This window comes from Octopus sinensis, linkage group LG23, assembly GCF_006345805.1.
Source record: "Octopus sinensis linkage group LG23, ASM634580v1, whole genome shotgun sequence".
NCBI classification, from domain to species: Eukaryota; Metazoa; Mollusca; class Cephalopoda; order Octopoda; family Octopodidae; genus Octopus; species Octopus sinensis.
The window spans coordinates 18,319,573-18,329,580 of NC_043019.1; positions in this window are offsets into that span (position 1 = coordinate 18,319,573).

Below are 10,008 nucleotides of genomic sequence, written 5' to 3' on the forward strand. Positions count from 1 at the left end.
ACGAGGTGGCAACATAATTTACACTTCGCTCTCCTCCTTTGCCAAAAAAAATCTAATCTACTCTTTTACGTGTTTCAGTCATTTGACTGTGGCCATGCTGAAGCACCGCCTGTAATCGAGCAGGACTTATTCTTTGTAAGCCTAGTACTTATTCTATCGGTCTCTTTTGCTGAACTGCTAAGTTATGGGGGACATAAACACACCAGCATCGGTTGTCAAGCGATGTTGGGGGGACAAACACAGATACACAAACATATACACACACATACATATATATATACATATATACGATGGGCTTCTTTCAGTTTCCGTCTACCAAATCCACTCACAAGGCTTTGCTCAGCCCAAGGCTATAGTAGAAGACACTTGCCCAAGGTACCATGCAGTGGGACTGAGCCTGGAACCATGTGGTTGGTAAGCAAGCTACTTAACACACAGCCACTCCTACACCTATCTATTTAATTATTTATAGGGTCATTGAACCAATTTGAAATGTAAAGCAGAATGTTATAGAAAGCCTCATCACACGTTTCCCCTGTTAATTGTCACCACAAGAACTTGTCCAAATCAGATGGTAGCATCTCTTCTGAAGTTCCATTTTTGTGTTTCAATCGCTCTTTCGTTTCTTTCCAATAACATTCTGCATGATTCCTGCATACTCCATTCACATGATTCACAAAATTCTCAAGATTATTAACAGTCAAATGGTGAAATTGTGGTATCTCAGCGATTCCAGTCCAAATGGATTTCTATTCTACATAGAACATTTTCCTCAATCAAAGGTAGCAATGACGCCGCTGACCTATCTGGAACAAAACAAATTAATCCAAGCCCTGTTGTTATGTTCTTCCCTCCAAGTGTCCATTTTGGGGCAACCACACGTCCGACATGCTACTTATTTCGCACCACTGTCCAAAGCCAACCAATCACGGCCTTTGGTTAAGGTCCCTTCTCCTAGGCTCTGTTGAGCCACCTTACTTGTATATAAAGGAATGTTCTCAGTATACTTAGTCTTTGGTTCTAGTCCTTCTAAGGACTAACCTCTGACCACAGAGCTACTCAACATGTTCCAGTCACAGCGACAGACGATCAGCCACGACGACGCTAATGTACACTCACCACAGAATGCCTTCTATCTCCGCCGCCGTCGTCACCATCATTGTACCAACTTCAAGTCGTCTCTACCATCGTCGCCATCACCATCGTCCACTTCAGACATGTACGCACCAACCTCACAGATCCACGCTGTTAGAGTGAATCCCTTCACCAAGTAAAACAGTCCGTCTGAAGAATTCTATATTAAGAGAACCAGCTCGGCGATTGAGACCATGACCGTGGCTCGACAATATTCACCCAACCGGTCTCCCCACCGAGACACATCTTGATATTGAACTCTTACATATCGTGTACCTTATGAAATGTAAACCAATTTCCATCATTAACTCTATGCTCTGTACTTTCTGTGTCACACGCTTTCACCCTTATTGTATCTGTCACCCACACGAACACACAGACACAAACACTTGTTGCATGCACACATACACAACACTTGCTAGCACTCACAACCTTCTAACCTTAATGCCAATTGTAAATAAAATCTTATCTTCTCTCAAACAGTGAAACGGCTTGTCGTCATTAATCTATATTCTGTTGGCACTGCGTTGTATAAATTGCATTTATAGCTTATCTTATTTCATTAGGGATGCGACCGTGTGACTTACCTATGTCACCAACCTCCACATACGGTCGTATTTCCTACACATTTATTAGACCCAAGTAGGGTCTATCTTCTACATATGTGTATTAGTTGGTCTCCATATCTTGATATTTGTCTGGGTTCTTCTTGTGGTATTCTTTTATTTCTTTTTTCTTTTACTTGTTTCAGTCATTTGACTGCGACCATGCTGGAGCACCACTTTTAGTCGAGCAAATCGACGCAGGACTTATTCTTTGTAAGCCCAGTACTTATTCTATCGGTCTCTTTTACGAGGACGTAAACACACCAGCATCGGTTGTCAAGCAATGCTAGGGGGACAAACACACACACATACACACACATATATATATATATATATATATACGACAGGCTTCTTTCAGTTTCCATCTACCAAATCCACTCACACTGCATTGGTTGGCCCGGGGCTATAGCAGAAGACACTTGCCCAAGATGCCACGCAGTGGGACTGAACCCGGAACTATGTGGTTGGTTAGCAAGCTACTTACCACACAGCCACTCCTGCGTATACATATCCATTTATCTAAATTATATTTCCTAATTCTCTATAGATGGGTATCAGCACATTTATATATGGAGGTTTATGTGTGTATTTTGTATATATATGATGATGATGATGATGATATATATATATATATTTATTGATATATATAAATACATATACTCAGGTAAGTCTGCATATTTCTAGGCATGGTTTCTCATCCTCAGACTGTATTATGTTATTTTTATGAATGTAACGTGTATTCAAATGCTTCCCAAAATCTAGAGTTCACTTTAATGGTTTCAATGACACTACAGGATGTTGCACATGCATTCAGTTCTGAGTGCATTACATCTTGTAGCAGAAACAACTGTAAGCTAATGAAGGAGATCATGTAAATCTTGTAGTTTTGTCATTCAATAAAAGATACATACACAGCTCACACTCATACATACACGCACACAATTATACATACATGTACACACACACACACACACACACAAAGTGATGCTGTTGACATCGTTTTGCTGGACTTTGCCAAAGCTTTTGACTTGGTAAACCACCGCCTATTGCTTGTCAAGCTTCAAGCATATAGTTTCCATCCGGATATTGTACGATGGGTTGGTGCCTTCCTCTCAGATCGCTCCTTCCAAGTCCAAGTTAATGGTTCGCGGTCCGACGTCTCCAGTGCGAGCAGTGGTGTGCTCAAGGTTCAGTGCTTGGGCCCTTGTTGTTCTTAGTCTTCATAAATGACTTGCCCGACGACCTCACACAACACACCCTTCTATTTGCCGATGATATCAAACTGGTCGCTCCTCACGGTAATATAGAGGATCTTCGTCGATGCCTCCACCAAATTTGGAAGTGGTCTAACAATTGGGACTTGTGTCTGAACGTGTCAAAGTGCTGTCATCTGCCTGTCGGCTCTACTCCTGCAACTCAACTTGATTTCGAGCAGGGTCGTCTGCTGCTGGAGAGGACCGATCAGGTAAAGGACCTAGGTATCTTGGTGGATTCCTCCTTTTCGCCTTCGGCCCAGTGCGTCCATGCTGCCAACAAAGCACGCGGAATTCTGTTCTTGATTCGACGGTCATTCGGAATGCTCACAGCAGCCATATTCCTACCACTCTATGTCACGCTGGTGAGACCCATATTGGAGTATGGGATTCAAGCCTCTTCTCCTTATCTCCTCAAAGACATACAGCATCTCGAAAGAGTCCAGAAGCTGGCTACCCGCATGGTTCATGGTCTCAAAAATTTGTCCTATGAAGAAAGGCTGAGGACGCTCGACCTTTATTCTCTTGAAAAACGCCGCTGCCGTGGTGATCTCATTCTCGCCCACAACATCATAAGCGGAAAGTGTAACCTCTCGAAAGAGCTGTTCTTCACTCCTGCTCCAGAGCGTCAGCTGCGGGGTCATTCCGAAAAGCTCTACCTGCGACGATTTCATCTCAATCGAAGGAGAGGAGCTTTCTCCGTCCGGGTTGCGGATCCGTGGAACAAGCTGCCAGACGAGATGGTGAAGATGCCAACGACTGCTTTGTTCAAAGCCTCCCTTGACCTCAAGTGGCCTGAACTCTTTACATGAATACCACCCTGTACCTAACTCCATGTCCCCCTACATGGCCTTGCTATTTGCTTTTGAGCCAAATTAACTAACTAACTAACTAACTAACAAAAACAATACACAGAATAAAGTACAGTTACTCCACACACACATCCCCACTGATATACACGTACACAGACAGACACACACATACATACACACACACACTACATATACATACATGTACCCATACACATATGCACGCACAAGCACACACGCACACATACACAGAGTAAAGTACAGTTACTCCCCCACACACAACCCCTATGCATACACACACGAACACACAACCCCTATGCATACACACACGAACACACACATACATACATAACACACACACACTACATATACATACACGCACACACTACATATACATACACGCACACACTACATATACATACACGCACACACACATACTTCAGACTACCAGTACCTTCTACTGACCATTCACCTATGCCCATGTGTAGGTAGACACACAACAGACAGCCACTCCTACCAAAATTCTTAACATAAATTCTTCCTATGACCTTAAAGGATACCAAGCCCAACCACACACATAGATAAACAGCCACAACCACGCATACACACGTGCTATCATTACACACACAAATACACACACACACACACACCTGCATGCATGAACATACCCACAGGTATGTTCGTGCGTGCAGGTGTGTGTGTGCGTGTGTGTAATGATAGCACGTGTGTATGCGTGGTTGTGGCTGTTTATCTATGTGTGTGGTTGGGCTTGGTATCCTTTAAGGTCATAGGAAGAATTTATACTTCCTTCTCTTGCACTCTCCTGTCTTTGAAAGAACTTTTTCTTCACCCATTTCCTTCTGGTCATTTCAATATGTGACCGTGTGTGTATAGTTGGCGATTTTCTTTCTCCGTCTTCCCTTCTTTGGACTGTACTTATTCCACGTCCTCGCGTTGTTGTGTTTTCTCTTTGTTCATGTTTGGATTAACTATATATATATATATATATATATACATATATATATGTGTGTGTATATATATATATATATATATATATATATATATATAACAGAAAAGAGGATTATCCCCACGTGGTGAGTTGTAATGTAAATAAGAAATTAAAAAAGGAAAATACGCACACTTACATAGTTTTTAATATAATTTTTAATATATCGACCGGTTTTGCTATCACTATTCATGATATTATGTTTTACTTATTTGAATATATATCTTTTCTTAATAAGAAATTTAGTCCATGTTGTGTGTGATGAAATTCACGAGTGAATGACTTCACAAGTAGATAAATAAAGGGAGGTAATTGTTTGTCATTATTATTGTTATTGTTGTGGGTAAGGGAGATAACTGTTCAGCTTTCGGTAATGGGTGGGGATTATATATGTGTACAGACAGAGACAAGTTTCAAAAACCTTGTTTAGTAGGGGATTTATGTACAGTGATGTAGTCATGAATTGAAATATGTAAAAAGATAAAAGTTGGTTATGAGTGCATATTAAGTGCGGAATATGAGTGCAGAATTGCGATGGGGATGAAAGCAGTTCCTATTCTTGTGAACCTAATAATGGGTTATTTTGAATTCACCTTATATGAAGTATCACTTCAGAAATATGGTTACACATTTTACCTCTACATAAGAGAAAATTGGAAGCGATACCTGGATGACTGCTTTATCATCTGGAAGGAGAACATCGACAAACTTTTGGATTTCAAAACAACACTAAATGACATAAATAGTAACATTCAATTCACAATGGAATATAACAAAGAACAACTTCCATTTTTAGACATCATGATAAAAAAAGTTAACAATGAAATCATAACTGACATTTATTATAAACCAACTGATTCAAAACAATATCCTCTCTTTAACTCATGCCACCCGAAACACATAAAAATAAACATCCCTTTCAACTTAGCAAAAAGGATCTGCACAATAGTGTCTGACAGAACAACTTGGGACCTTCATCTTCAAGACCTCAAAATAACACTTATTGAAAGACAATATCCACCTTCTCTTATGAACGAGGGAATTAAAGGTGCCAAACAATTAGTCACAAAAACACTAAGAACAACAAAACATAACACCATACCTCATCTCAAAACATTACTATTTATATCAACACACAACCACAGAAACAGCGAGGCATTCAACACTATTGTGCAAACTCTTCCTTTACTAACTAGAGATCCAAAAATGAACGACATCCTGAAAACACACAAACCCATCAAATGCAAAAAACAAGACAAATCGCTAAAGAGACTACTAACAAATGCAAAGCTTTACAAAACAACCACGAAACCAACGGTTGAAAAATGTGAACGCCCGAACTGTGGAACCTGCCCCCACCTGCTTGAAGGCTCGGACTTCCTTTTAAAACAAGGACAGAGGTTTACAATTAAAACTAGTTTCACCTGTGCCTCTGAGAACCTAATTTATGTAATAACCTGCTCGGGTTGCGGACACCACTATATTGGACAAACGAGTATGACCTTGAGAAAGAGAACCACTCTACATAAGGAGCAAATCCGTTTCCCACAATACAGACAAATTCCTCTCAGTGAACATATAGAAAAATGTGCAGGTAACATCAAACCAAATTTCACAGTCTTCCCTTTCTACCAGTGCAAAGACACAATCTCTCAACTAGAATGTTTAAATAAAGGAACTTTTTTTATTGAAAAATACAAAACACGTTTAATATGCACTCATAACCATCTTTTATCTTTTTGCATATTTCAATTCACGACAACATCACTGTACATAAATCCCCTACTAAACAAGGTTTTTGAAACTCGTCTCTGTCTGTACACATATATAATCTGCAAGAAGTATGCCCACACCACCTACCTCATTACTGTTACCTTCCCAGAAGATTTTATACCCATGTGCCTTGCCTTTGAGGAACTTGGTTGGAGCTCTTACATTCTGCATACAACCTACATCAGCATGCCTCAGCTCAAGTATCTCAACAATCTCGCTAGACATACATTTCAGTGTGCCTAAATTGATAGTGCCAACTCTGAAAACTGGGAAAGGGACATGAGAAAGGGACATGGGAAGGGGAGATGGTATTCAGCACCTGGAAAGAAGGTTTCAATGATTGTTAAAAGATAAAGATCATCATCATCATCATCATCATCATCATTTAGCGTCCGCTTTCCATGCTAGCATGGGTTGGACGGGTCAACTGGGGTCTGTGAAGCTGGAAGGCTTCGTCAGGCCCAGTCAGATCTGGCAGTGTTTCTACGGCTGGATGCCCTTCCTAACGCCAACCACTCCGCGAGTGTAGTGGGTGTTTTTTACGTGCCACCTGCACAGGTGCCAGACAGAGCTGGCGAACGGCCACGAACGGATGGTGCTTTTACGTGTCACCGGCACGAGGCCAGGCGATGCTGGCAACGGACACGAACAGATGGTGCTTTTACGTGCCACCAACACGGGGCCAGACAGAGCTGGCAAACGGCCACGAATGGACGGTGCTTTTACGTGTCACTGGCATGGGGGCCAGCCGAGGCTGGCAACGGATGCGAACGGATGGTGCTTTTACGTGCCAACGACACGGTTGCCAGACAGAGCTGGCAAACGGCCACGAATGGACGGTGCTTTTACGTGTCACTGGCATGGGGGCCAGCCGAGGCTGGCAACGGATGCGAACGGATGGTGCTTTTACGTGCCAACGACACGGTTGCCAGACAGAGCTGGCAAACGGCCACGAACAGACGGTGCTTTTACGAGTCACCAGCATGGGGGCCAGCCGAGGCTGGCAACGGACACGAACGGATGGCGCTTTTACGTGCCACCGACACGGGGCCAGACAGAGCTGGCCAACGGCCACGAACGGACGGTGCTTTTATGTGTCACCGGCACGGGGCCAGGCCAGGCTGGCAACGAACACGAACGGATGGTGCTTTTACGTGCCACCGACACGGGGGCCAGGCAGAGCTGGCAAATGGCCACGAGCGAATGGTGCTTTTACGTATCACCGGCACAGGTGCCAGACGAGGCTGACAGCGGACACGAACGGATGGGTCACTTAACCCCTGCTTTCTGATATATGATTTGATTTTGATTGTTCTCACTGGTCTTGCCGGGTCTTCTCACGCACAGCATACTTCCATAGGTCTCGGTCTCTGGTCATTTCCTTGGTGAGACCTAGAGTTCGAAGGTCGTGCTTCACCACCTCGACCCAGGTTTTCCTGGGTCTACCTCTTCCACAGGTCCCCTCAACTGCCAGGGTGTGGCACTTTTTCACACACCTATCTTCATCCATTCTCACCACATGACCATACCAGCGCAATCGTCTCTCTTGCACATAACATCTGATTCCTCTTAGGTCCAACTTTTCTCTCAAGGTACTTACACTCTGTCGACTATGAACACTGACATTACACATCCAACGGAGCATACTAGCTTCATTTCTCACGAGCTTACGCATGTCCTCAGCAGTCACGGCCCATGTTTCACTGCCATGTAGCATGGCTGTTCGTACACATGCATCATACAGTCTGCCTTTTACTCTGAGCGAGAGGCCTTTAGTCATCAACAGAGGTAAGAGCTCCCTAAACTTTGCCCAGGCTATTCTTACTCGAGCCGTTACACTTTCAGCACACCCACCCCCACTACTGACTTGGTCACCAAGATAACGGAAGCTATCAACTACTTCTAGTTTTTCCCCCTGGAAAGTGACGGAAGTTGTTTTCTGCAGATTTTCAGTGGTTAATGCTCCCGAGCATCTGCCACATACAAAAACCATCTTCCTAGTTAGCCTTCCTATGACATTGCTGCACCTCTTATGTGTCCATAGCTTACACTTGGTGCATCTTATAGAGTTTCTACCTACACCTTTTCTACAGATCGAGCAGGGCCATCTACCTGAAGGCGTTTGTGATTTGTCTACCTTCCTACTTATTACGACTTTGGTTTTAGCTAGGTTGACTCTAAGGCCCTTTGATTCTAAACCATGCTTCCACACCTGAAACTTCTTTTCCAGTTCTGATAATGACTCAGCAATTAGAGCAAGGTCATCAGCATAGAGGAGCTCCCAGGGGCATCCTGTCTTGAATTCCTCCGTTATTGCCTGGAGGACTATGATAAATAGGAGGGGGCTGAGGACTGAGCCTTGGTGGACCCCTACCTCTACCCGGAATTCTTCACTGTACTCATTGCCAACCCTCACCTTACTAGCAGCGTCCCTGTACATGGCTTGCACAGCTCTCACTAACCATTCATCTATTCCTAGTTTCCTCATTGACCACCATATGAGGGATCGGGGGACCCTGTCGAAGGCTTTCTCCATGTCAACAAAAGCCAGGTACAGGGGCTTATCTTTGGCTAGGTATTTCTCCTGCAGCTGCCTTATCAGGAATATAGCATCAGTGGTACTTTTCCCTGGCACGAAACCAAACTGCATCTCATCTAAACTAACTCTCTCTCTAATTAGTTGGCTTATGACCCTCTAAAAAATATCATTAAAAAATATAAATAAAGTATTTGATAAGTACCTACAACAAAAATTTAGGAAATGTAGCTATTACCAGAGATAATACTGAAAGGAACATATCTAGTGAATTTGTGTAGAATACTGCTGATTCACCGTGCCTCTCATAAAGGCAATCTAGCTGCTTCTGCATACCTTGATAAAATTATGTTGATGAGCAAGCTAAAAGCATTAAAACTTACAGGTAAACTTCGAGAAAGAATGTCTTTGCAAACCTTTACAAAGAAATAAAACCTGTTGGTTCCTGTAGAGTTTCCTATCATTTTGGCTCTTATCTAAATCGAAGCTGACATTCCAAAATATATGGAATTTTTATGTTTGGCAAAATAATTGGCCTGTATCCCAATTAAAATTAATTGATTGGAAAGGTTCCAATCAATTATTTACAACCCCTGATGGAGACCCCTGTTGGAAAAGAGAGTGAGTTGGAGAGAGAGAGAGATGTTGGCAAAGATGTGTTGAGACATGCCCTTGAGGGATACAACATCCCGCACTCTGTTGTTCCAGCTGGTTGGAACTCGTTTTGTGTCAACCACCCCTGGTGGTATATGTATTTCACACCCAGCCCATCAAGGACTGCTTGACAGATGACTGAAACTGCTTTTTATGGCATGTCTGTTGCTCCATACTTTGCAGATAAGGAAAATGCAAGGTGCCAAATAACAGCCCCTTAAAAAAATTGGGTTATCTC